The sequence below is a fragment of the Camellia sinensis genome, chromosome 10, assembly GCF_055761805.1.
Source record: "Camellia sinensis isolate YWXY chromosome 10, ASM5576180v1, whole genome shotgun sequence".
NCBI lineage: Eukaryota > Viridiplantae > Streptophyta > Magnoliopsida > Ericales > Theaceae > Camellia > Camellia sinensis.
In genome coordinates, this window is record NC_138970.1 from 148,540,727 (window position 1) to 148,552,114 (window position 11,388).

The 11,388-nt window shown below is 35.1% G+C and overlaps 1 pseudogene; it reads left to right on the plus strand.

Moving 5' to 3' along the window:
• The first annotated feature begins 1,961 nt into the window (after positions 1-1,961).
• Positions 1,962-2,978, plus strand: LOC145800758 (LEAF RUST 10 DISEASE-RESISTANCE LOCUS RECEPTOR-LIKE PROTEIN KINASE-like 2.4 pseudogene; annotated as a pseudogene).
• Positions 2,979-11,388: the final 8,410 nt, after the last annotated feature.

Consider the following 11,388-nt stretch of genomic DNA (forward strand, 5'->3'; position numbering starts at 1 on the left):
AGAGAATTGGACAGCAAAAGGTATTTTTTGCAGACTGATTTTTCAGACCATTTCGACTGCTAAAAATTGATTGTATTTATAGGCAAACATTTGACCCGAACAGGCATCAAATAGAAGTGGAAAGGTGCACAATAACTTGAACAGGTGCAACCACTATTGACTGTCGCTAAGACCAAATTTTCAAATCATTTGAAAAAAAAAAAAGGATCCGTTGGTTGTAACAGTTTCAAAACTGTTGGAATGCTATATTTAAACTATTTGAATAGTTAAACAATAAAGCCAAAGGTGGAAGTTATAAAACTGTTTGGAATAAATGTATTAAACTATTTGAATAGTTTAATCTATTTTAGGAAACCACTTTAGGAAACCAAAAATAAAATTATATTTAAATTAAATTCCCACAATAATTTTTATTGAAAAAATTCAAATGAATTTTGTCTAAAAAATTAATGTTAAACCTGAAAACGACGTCAACTTTTCATTCACTCATAAATGGTTTTGACGTTCCGTCTTCACCGTGTGACTTACCACGCGGCAAGGAACACGTCACCTCTTCGGATCCACCCCAAAAGACGTTTGGGGCCCACTTAATTTTGGCCTTAAAGTTGGCCCAAAATAAGCCATAAAAAACACCATTTTTTCCAACACTTCTCACTCGGATTTTATGTGTCAAAGGAATGCGGTGAGTGTCACCTCAAAGGAGGCCATTGTCCTCGATACAACAGCTCCAAGTTCCAATGCATTGAGCAGGGAAAACACGATATTGGAATTTCTCTGCTGCATAAAGCATACTGTTATTTCTGATTTAATCCAAAATCTTCAATCTGTAGAAGTCTGCTCCATATGGATTTTGCTCCATATGTATTTTTGTATGTGGGTTAGATATACCAAAAAATATGCTCGATACACCCCTATGGGGACAAGAAAGATGTCTAAGCAGGCCATTAAAACAGAGCATTCAAAACCTAGCACTAAAAAGAACTCTCACAGCTTGAGAGCTAGGCTAAAGAACCAAACAACATGCAAAGTTGGAGGACAATGCCTACTATTTATTTCATAGAAGGCATACGACTAGATTTCTTAGACTTGGTTAGACAAAATAGCATTCTTCTTTAGCAAGCTTAAGATTTCCAATTCTATCAAGGAGCATCTTTTTGTTATAACCTCTTGAAGATGGGTTCGTCCATGGAAAAACAAATGTTTCATTTGAAAGGGTTTGTGGAACCCCTTTAAGATGTTAAGATCGATGAAGATCTAGCCCATTTTGACTACCCCATCTTCTTCAATTGATCTCTCTTCAATTGAAACCTCCTCATTTGGATTACCCCATTTTGCATTTGTGTCTATATTGACCCTGTTTGTATTATTCGGATCTTTATATGTAAGGGATCATTTTGGAGATTCAAGGTACATGATTTTGGGAGCTTCTGTACAGTGGGGGGTTTTAGAGAGAACATACTCATTATGTTCTCTATTTTCATAGTAAAACGCTTTCGTGTTTTTCACCTATGGATGTAGACTTATATAAGTATCGCTTGTTTTGTTTATTACTTCTTAATTTTTGATCCCGTCTTAACAAATTGCATAAGGTTTTCTCCTTTGCATTATTTATAGCAACAAAACACGTGATATTGATTCTAGTAACAGGTAATATACCTCTGATCAATATCTATAAGCATGAATAAATTTAAATGCATCTATATGCATCAAATGTTTTTAACCAGTGGCTGCAAAAAGAAGTAGGTTGCCATTGATTTTAGGAACAAGTAATATACATCATTAGCCAGTATTTATATGCATGAGTATATTTGGATAATTGTTTTGTTGGTCTGTCACATTAGCTTAATTTTTCTCGTTTTGAAACTCCTTCAGTTGTTGCTAGAGTTTGGATTTTAGTAATCCTATTGTTCTACATCACAAGGAAACTAGCACAAAATGATCAATTCACATTCTTTTGGAAGATTAAAACAGAGAAATACCAAAATGTTGAGCCCTTTCTAAAGAATTATGGATCTCTTTCTCCAAAAAGGTATACTTACTCTGACATCAAGAAAATGACCAACTTCTTCAGAGTAAAACTAGGTCAAGGAGGCTATGGTTGTGTTTTCAAAGGAAATCTAGAAAATGGCTCCCTTGTGGTAGTGAAGGTTCTAAAAGGATTGAAAGACAACGGAGAAGATTTCATTAATGAGGTTGCAGCCATTAGTAGGACTTCTCATGTTAATATTGTAAATCTCCTGGGGTTTTGTCTTGACGTTCACAATAGAGCTCCCATATATGAGTTCATGCCTAATGGATCCCTTGAGAAATTCATATATGATAGGAATTCCTTGACATATCGCCATTTGGGATGGGAAACATTTTACAAAATTGCAGTTGCCATTGCTCGAGGATTAGAGTACTTACACTGTGGTTGCAGCATGCGGATTTTGCATTTTGACATAAAGCCTCACAATATTCTTTTAGATGAGGACTTTCGCCCAAAGATCTCCGATTTTGGCCTTGCTAAACTGTGCCCACGAAAAGAGAGTATCGTATCACTATTGGGTACTAGAGGGACTGCTGGTTATATTGCCCCATAAGTATTTTGTAGAAACATTGGGGAAGTTTCACACAAGTCAGATGTCTATAGTTATGGAATGATGATTCTAGAAATGGTTGGAGGAAGAAAGAATATTGATGTCAAAGTTGATCGCACAAGTGAGATATATTTTCCACATTGGATATACAAGCGACTTGAGCTGGATGAAGAACTTGGAGTGCATGGCATTATGAATGATGAAGCAAATGAAAGTGCAAGGAAGATGATTATAGTTGGCTTATGGTGCATACAAACCGATCCCTCACACCGGCCATCAATGAACAGGGTGGTAGAGATGCTAGAAGGAAGGCTGGAGTCCTTGCAAATCCCGCCTAAGCATTACTTGTCTTCTCCCCCAAGATCACCACCAGATTCTTCAACTACACTCGTGCCATAACATTGTGCGATTCACAATGCATACTTCTATTGCCAAGGTAATGTGCACAGGTGAAAATTAGGTAAACTATATCTCTCTTTTGCTTGTGTTTGACAGTTCTGATTACTACAATTCAGATTTTGCCTAGGGTTTAAAAACTAGTTACAATAAAAAAAATTCTGTAATATCATAAACCTCTACAAATAATACTAGTATGCTTATTTCATAGTACAATTAAATCAATATCTAGAAAATTATTTAGAACAAAAATACCTGATGTTTGTTCAATTTGATTGCTTTACACAAAGGCATTCAGATTGGGGGTTAAGGTTACTTCACTTTAGACCTTAAATTGTTCCAAACAGAGTACACCCTATTTCAAAGGTAAAAGTGGAGGTTAATAACATTTTACATATCTTCCAGAGTCAACCTGATCAAGAAATTGATAGAACTTTGATGAATTCTATTAAATTTGAAAATTTTGAGTCCCCAAAAATTTCAAGTCAAGCCTAGTACTAATGGTTGAGGAAGGGTAATGTGGAGATTATTGCTGTGACAATTGCTCTGAGGTTTTTGAGGATTTATTTTGAGCTTATTTTGACGATTTGAACCATTTTTGATGGATATAAAAAAAAATCCTCATACTATTTTGTAGTCATTAGATATATAACAGAGATGATCAGTTTGGTGGAACTTAAACAAACATAAATAAGTTGTAAATTTGTTACACATCCAGTATGCCAACAAAAGCACACATGCGCAGAACAAAAAATATTGTTTAAGGGTTAAATGTTTAATCGAAATTAATTTTTGAAAATTAAATATATCTAGCAAATTACTTTTTTCATTTTCTCTAAAATTCTGAACTATGAATGAGAACTCGAATAATTGATTAGATCACCATTTTAAGTCATTTTATTAGTTAACCTAATCAAGCAAATAAAAAGTATGCATAACTCTTTGATTTTTAAAATAAAAAATAAAGAAAAATACATTGCATAAACATATGGTTCTCGATTTAGTCGAAAGACACTAAAGTTCGAATAATTCAGATCACTGAGTTGAACCTAAAATGGGTCCAAAAATTATTAAATTGAACCCTGTAGTCCAATTAGTGAACCGGAATAAACTTGTCCATGTGTTGTAATATATATGGCACAATCACCTTTGCCTGCCAACAACAACCTCTCACCACAAATCACCTTTGACCTCCCCCTAATGTTGAAAATCACTTCCAACTATGGGTAACTACTTTCAGCAACCACTTTCAACCACTCGTTCTCTCTTTTTTTAGAACAATTTTTTAAAAATATTAAAACATAGACCTTCTTTTCTTACAAATTCTTGTGTTATGAAATCATAAAGTTTTGAAATGTGAAATGGGATCTAGTTTATTAATGTGATTAATGTCGTATCAATTTATAACAAAAAATTATTTGTATAGCATTACTCATTTTAAAAATAAATGTGAGCATCAAAAAAGTTTTATTTTAAAATATAAATATAATTATATTTAATATTTTTTTTGTAAAAAATAATAATAATAAAATATAAATGCTATAAAACCAGACCAATCAAACAAAAGGAAATTACAACACAATGGTTGTTTCACAAAATTGTCAAAAATTTAGAAAAAAATATTATAATTATAATTATTAATATTTATAAATTTTATCGCTAATTTAAAATGAACATTTAAAATACACAATTGTTATTTTTCCATCAAACAAATCTAGCTACTAATTTGGCTTCTGTTTCTGTCCTTTTGTTCTCACTTTTGGAAGGACAACAAAACAAGAAGTGTGAACTTGGAGGATATATCATGTATAAGACCATCTCCAACGCTTCATCAAACTTTGCATCAGATTTGAAATTTGGTAAAAAAGTCGCTTTTTGCAGCTCCAATGGTTTCATCAAATTAGTATCAAAACGAGAATTCACCAAATTTTTCATCAAAGGGAGAGCAGGGGGAAGATTTCACTAATTTACTGTGCGTGACCATTGGGGGAAACCAATCGGTCAACCAGCCGGTTGACCAACCGGTCGACCGGTTCCCTTTCAAATAGGTTGGTTCAAACAAGTCAAAAGGTTCAAAGAGGTAAAAAAAAAAAAATACACTAACCGGTCGACCGGCCGGTCGACCCATCAGTCAACCCTTGCTTTGATAATAACTATTGGAGCAGTCTATGTGAGATTGAGAAAATTATCTTTTTTTTTACTCAAATTTAATAAAAAATTTAGTGAACCGTTAAAAATGCTCTAACCTTCTATATTTTTTCTTTGCTTTATTTAGTGCTTCCAAACAAAGGACAAAGGAGAATGATTAGGATTCGTGCTTTTCCCCATAGTCCACCAATCACTATGCAAGTCAATGAACTAAGCTTAATTAAAACAAGTAAATAACACCTCCGGGCACAATTCTCCACCTAAAATAATTTTTGTTTCCCGCCCCAATTTTTGAGTTGTTTTGCATGTAGGCTCCCCCAAGTCAAAATATTTTGGATAAATTACAATGATTTCATGAGATTTGTAAAAAATACAGTAAATTTCACTCTTTTAGTATAATTATGTTGGACTTCCTAAAAATTTTAATTCACGTAATATTTAATCCTATTTTCATCAATAATCCGTTAATTATACATATTGAAAAATTATATTGTCATTTTTTTATATTAAAAAATATATATATTTTCTTGATTCTTGTATTTTCACACTATTTGCATTAATTTTGCCTCTTTAGACTTATTAGAAAGAAAATTAGTATAATTATATCAAAATTATAAAACTTAATGTATTTTTTTTTAAATCTCAAGAAAAATCAATGTAATTTATCCAAATATTTTTGTATAAAAAATAATATTTGTCATCTTACTATTTTATTTTATTTATTGTATATATTAATACAATAAAAATTATATATATATATATATATGTAAGACTTATTATGTTTTTAAAAATAATAAAATTAATTATGTCACATTAAAAATTATGTAAAGTATGAAGCGTTTGAATAAAATATTAGTGATATGCCGACTCATTGCATTGGAAAGTGCTTACGGAATCTGTTTTATTTCATGGTTGCCTCACATAGGGGACCAAGACCAAAAGAAACAAAAGCAAAATAAATTAAAAAGCCTTATTATATGAAAACCTGTGTGACAAATTAAATAATGATATATCTAATAAATCAATGCCAACTCGTCTCTTTTTATCCTTAGACTGAATGATTAAACCTTTACCTTTTAGAAGAAAAGAGAAGTAGAACTTGCCAATCATGCAGAGCAAAAGTTAAACTCCCAATTACCATTTTCTAATCACTAAAACTACTACAAATGAACCTACTCCATTTAATTTCGTTTGTTTCCTCTCATGCATATTGGCCCCTTCAAACACTTAATCATCAATTTTTTATTTTTTATTTATTTTTTATTTATTTTTTTGCGCGCTAGATGTTATTAGTTTAGTTTTGGTATAAAAAACCATCCCTAAAGTCTTGAAATAAAATAAAAATAATCGAAAAATGATAATAAGCTAATGAACAACAGTAATAAAACTTGGCACTTATGCAGTATCAAACAAGAATTTAAAGTGTTGGTTCCAAAAAAAAAACAAGAATTTAAAGTGTCTTATAAAATACTAATTCATTTGGCTGAAACCTAAAAACTAAGAATGTATCGAGCAAATTAATTTTTTTAGTATTCACTTTTTTTAATCAATATTCTAGCTTTTTAGCTAACTCTTAAAGAAAGTCTAAGTAGGGTTTGGCAAATGACTTTTTAATTTTTTTTTAAATAATTTTTATCAATTGTTTTGTTAGATTTTATTGACAGAACAATTCTAAAAATTTTAAAACTAGAATTAATTTTTTAGAAAAAGGTCATTTTTCTGGTCTTTTGTTTTTTGTATTTAGCAAAGTTTATTGAACTATTTACATATTTTTTAGAATCTTCTAGTAACTTTAACAAAAATAAAATAAAATAAATTCATTGAAGGCAAGAATTTAAAAGAAAAATGGTACTAAAATATTATTTCAAAAAATTATGGAGTATGCTCACATCTCGAACATTTTCTTAAGTCGAAACGAATGATCTAGATCTAAGGACGAGTCCCATGCTATCATGTGACTTCAAGTATATTGGATGAGAATTTATCTGATAAGTCCCACTTATCAAATGGTTATATATTTATATTATAACTGTACGCGCGCGAAATAATTTTCTCGTATAATTCTATTAATCAAGCTTGCACTCCTTCAAACATAGTCGTTCAATCACCTGAAAACATAAACGTGAGTTCGTCGGCAGGTGTGTGCCGAAAACCCCTCTGATGCCTAAGTCAGCAAGTAGACAATAGACAAAAAGCTCTGTGTCTTCGAGAGTAAGAATTGCAATCCCTGAGATTAGGGTTTGGTTTGAGCTTTTGTAGATTCCGCATGGTATAATCCTAATAAGACTCTAACTCTCCTATGTAGAATCCTCTTAGCAATCACATTCCCAAAGGATAATACTTTTCCTTTAACACCCTCCTCACTAAAGCTAAGTGAGATGGCAGAAGTCTCTGCTCGGCTTTCTGCCATACAACTGGACTACTTTTGCTCTATCCGCCAACGCTTAACCGTGCAACACCTAGTGTACGGCACGCCACTAAGTTGACATTGCGCGACACTAAGTTGACATTGCGCGGTTCTCCTCTTAGCTCGGCTCTCTTCTCTGCTTGACTACCTTGCTTGATAGCTTCGCCATGGCATTAACTGCAACTAGGAAGTAGCTAGGTGTAGAAATATAGGCATTTACTAGTTTGGTCAAACATCTTTGACCGCAACTAGAAAGTAGCTAGGTTCAAAAATATGGGCATTTATTAGGTCCCACTCCAACATAGCTTGGCCCAATTTGGCTACACAAATTACCCTCTTAATTGCCCCCTTAATTCTAACTGCAGTGCATGATTGGGATTACTTTATCCAACCGAGCTATTATGCCCCACCCAACCGGGCTTACCAAAATTGCTCAATCATAGATTTCTTATAGTTAGACAATCTTGCCAAACTTACTTTGCCGAGCTAACTAACTAGGCAAAGATTTTCTAAAGTTGGTCAAACTTGTCAATCTACTTTACCAAGCTAACCAGCTCAACAAAGATTTTTCAAAGTTGGTCAAACCTGGCAACCTACTTTGCTGAACTAACCAGCTCGATCAAAAGATTTTTCCAAGGTTGGTCAAATCTACCAACCTATTTGTCGATCTAACCAACTCTGTCAAAATTTTTTCAAGATTAACTAGCTCAGTCAAAGATTTTTCCAAAGTTGGTCATACTTGCCAACCTACTTTGCCAAGCTAACCAGCTCAACAAAGATTTTTCAAAGTCGATCAAACCTGCCAACGTACTTTACCAAGCTAACCAGCTCGGTCAAAAGATTTTCACAAGGTTTGCCAAAACTGGCAACCTACTTTGTCAAGCCGACCAATTTGGCAAAGATTTTCCAAAGTTGGTCAAACCTGCCAACCTACTTTGCCGAGTTGGTATTCCAAAGTTGGTTAAACCTACCAACCTACTATGTGTAGACCGCCAAAACTCCGCTCAGCGCGCGAGGGCACGAATCGTGGTTCTTAGCTACTACAGTTCGGACTCATGTCACGGTTTTGAATCTAATCTCATAAAGTGCAATATAAGACCGATAAATCACCAAAGAGTCCAAATCCGGTAAATCGTTTTGGAAAATAGATTTTAATCAAGAAGTGCCAAATATGGACTGCTTTGCCAGATTTCAGAGTTGCCACCTAAATATTTTGTTTTGGGAAATTTAGGAAATCCTGACTCGTGCCTAAGGCCACGTGTCTATCATCACCAAAGTTGCCTCGGCTCGGGAACTTGGGTACGAGAGGGGAAGGTCATGCAATGAGCACCCCCGCTTGCCCGATCAAAGATCGGCCTTTACTAACATGATATGTTGTTTTTGAAAACACATGCGTTCGTATTCCGGTTTATTAATCTAGAATTACTACGTGATGCGCACAGCATACAAGTATAGACTAAATCACTCGAATTGGAACAAAACATCTCATGTTTGCTTGTTTGAAAATGGTTTGAAGGTGCTACTCGCAAGTAGGCTAAGACGCGGATTTTGCCACCCTCAACTGGGCTTAGAAAACATGATTTGATGAATTGTTCCAATTCAAGAAATGAAGCCTTCATCCACAGGCATTTATGCAGTTAAACACTTAAGCAATTAGCCTCATGGCAAGCATGCTATCATGACAGTCACTTACACTCATGCAAGGATGCTAAAGCAAAAACACTCACAGCGTACTCCGAGCCAAAGAAAGAAGCTAATTAGAAATCATGCATGAATCCTAACTATGCTAGATGCCTAATGCAACACATGCAGAAATGCAACTAAAATAGGCTCAGCTATCTAGAATGTCATGTGATTGCAACTTGATAACATGTATTCAAATTGGTATTGAAATACAATGCAGTTTGTATGATGCGCCGAGCCCAGTGCATGCAAGATGAATGAATGAATGCAAACATGCTAGTGTAAGTATGCTACTTGAAATATGCCCTAAAACTAACCACGAAAAGTAGATAGGTAAAATGGAGAAAGAAATGGGGGTTGGAAGACATGCATCACACACACGCACGCTTATTACAACAGTTGTGCCCTCTCGACGGAGGGTTCGAATAATAAGCTAAGCTACATCTAAGCTAATTAAACTAATTATTACAAAACGAAACTAATTAACTAATCAGTTAACTAACTATTTATTACAACACAAATTGAATAACTAAGGGCATTAACTACTTAAGTACAAAAACAAATGCATTAGCTAGCTTAAGCAAAGCAACTAAGTAAAGCAAACAAAAGGGGCCTTGGAGCAAGAAGCGCATGCATGCTCGGTCGCCTCGTTTGGAAATCCATCGCGATGCCCCAACTTGCCTCTGTTTTCAATTGTTCTCAGAACACTGTACAAAGCTCCAGATAGCTTTTGCTCCACCATGGAACCTCCAGGAGCATGGCCGACCACTTGGTGGTGTTGCCAACCACTTGTCGACCACTTGCCTTTGCAGCAGATCAGAAAAAGTGGTCGGCCATCCACTTTTACTGGTCTGTCAACCAGTTTTTGCTGCCAAACTCCAATTTGCTTGCAACAGAGAACAAGAAGGGGCATGGCAATGTATTTGCTAGATATGTGTGCACAACCACTCTCCCTATCATTTTTTGATCTCAAGGGAGTGTAGTTCTCGACTCTCGGGCCACCAACCGAGCATCGCAATGCACGATGGCCGAGATGCCAAGATTGCACAATTCAATATAAATGAATGCACAAATAACACATAAAGCCTTAACCTCTATCATGCATGATCAAGAGGGTTGGCGACCGAGAATTGAGGCACGTTTCATCACTTCAAGTATGAAACGTCCCTCGTTTCTCGTGTTTGGACTAACACCCTATCCAAACACAATGCAATGCAAGGCAAGCATGTCAAACACAATGCAAACAATAAGCATGCACACATAATGCAATGCAACAACAATAAGCATGCATACACAATGCAATGCAACAAGAATAAGCATGCATACACAATGCAAACAATAAGCATGCACACACAATGCAATGCAACAAGAATATGCATGCATACACAATGCAATGCAACAAGATACTCAATGGACTTAAACCGAATATGGACAGACCTCAATCATGCCCAAAACAGTGGCCATAATGCTATGAAAGGATAGCATGAAAGACAAAATGGTGATGTTCATGCAATGACCTATCAATTAAGCACAAGGGCACAACTCTCATAAGTGCTCAAGGTGTGACAAATGTAAGAGTGTAGCCACACTATAAGCATTGAAATTAGGTATGAAATGATGCCAAATCACTCAAACAAAGCAAGCATAGCATGCTGGGGTCCTTAAGCATTAAAGCTAGTGAAGGGGACTACACAAGAGGCATGCAATACATGTCACAAATGGATGAAGCAGCCATGGTCAGAGCTCAAGTAGGTCAAAATAAGGACCAAAACATGCGAAGAGGGGAGCTCAAAGGTCTAGGCATGCATGCATACAAGCTAGGCCACAAACAAGGCAACAATGGCATGACCCTTAGAGGCACTCAAAGGGTGAAAGAAATGGGAACATGGCAATGCTATATGCTCTGAAATAACATGTAAAATGATTCCAAATCATGCACATGTTACAAATGAAGCATGCTAGGAGACTCAAAGCTTGAAAGTAGCATAGGCACTTGCACTATAGCTATGCAATACATGAAGCATATGGCTAATACAACCCAAAACAGTCCGAGAACATGTCAAAATGATGCTAAAAAATGCATGGTGCAAAGCCAAAACAAGCTAGCATGCAAGGGCAATAGGGTGGATTACACTACACCGACCGAAACCAAGCATGAGATGGCTTCACCAACAA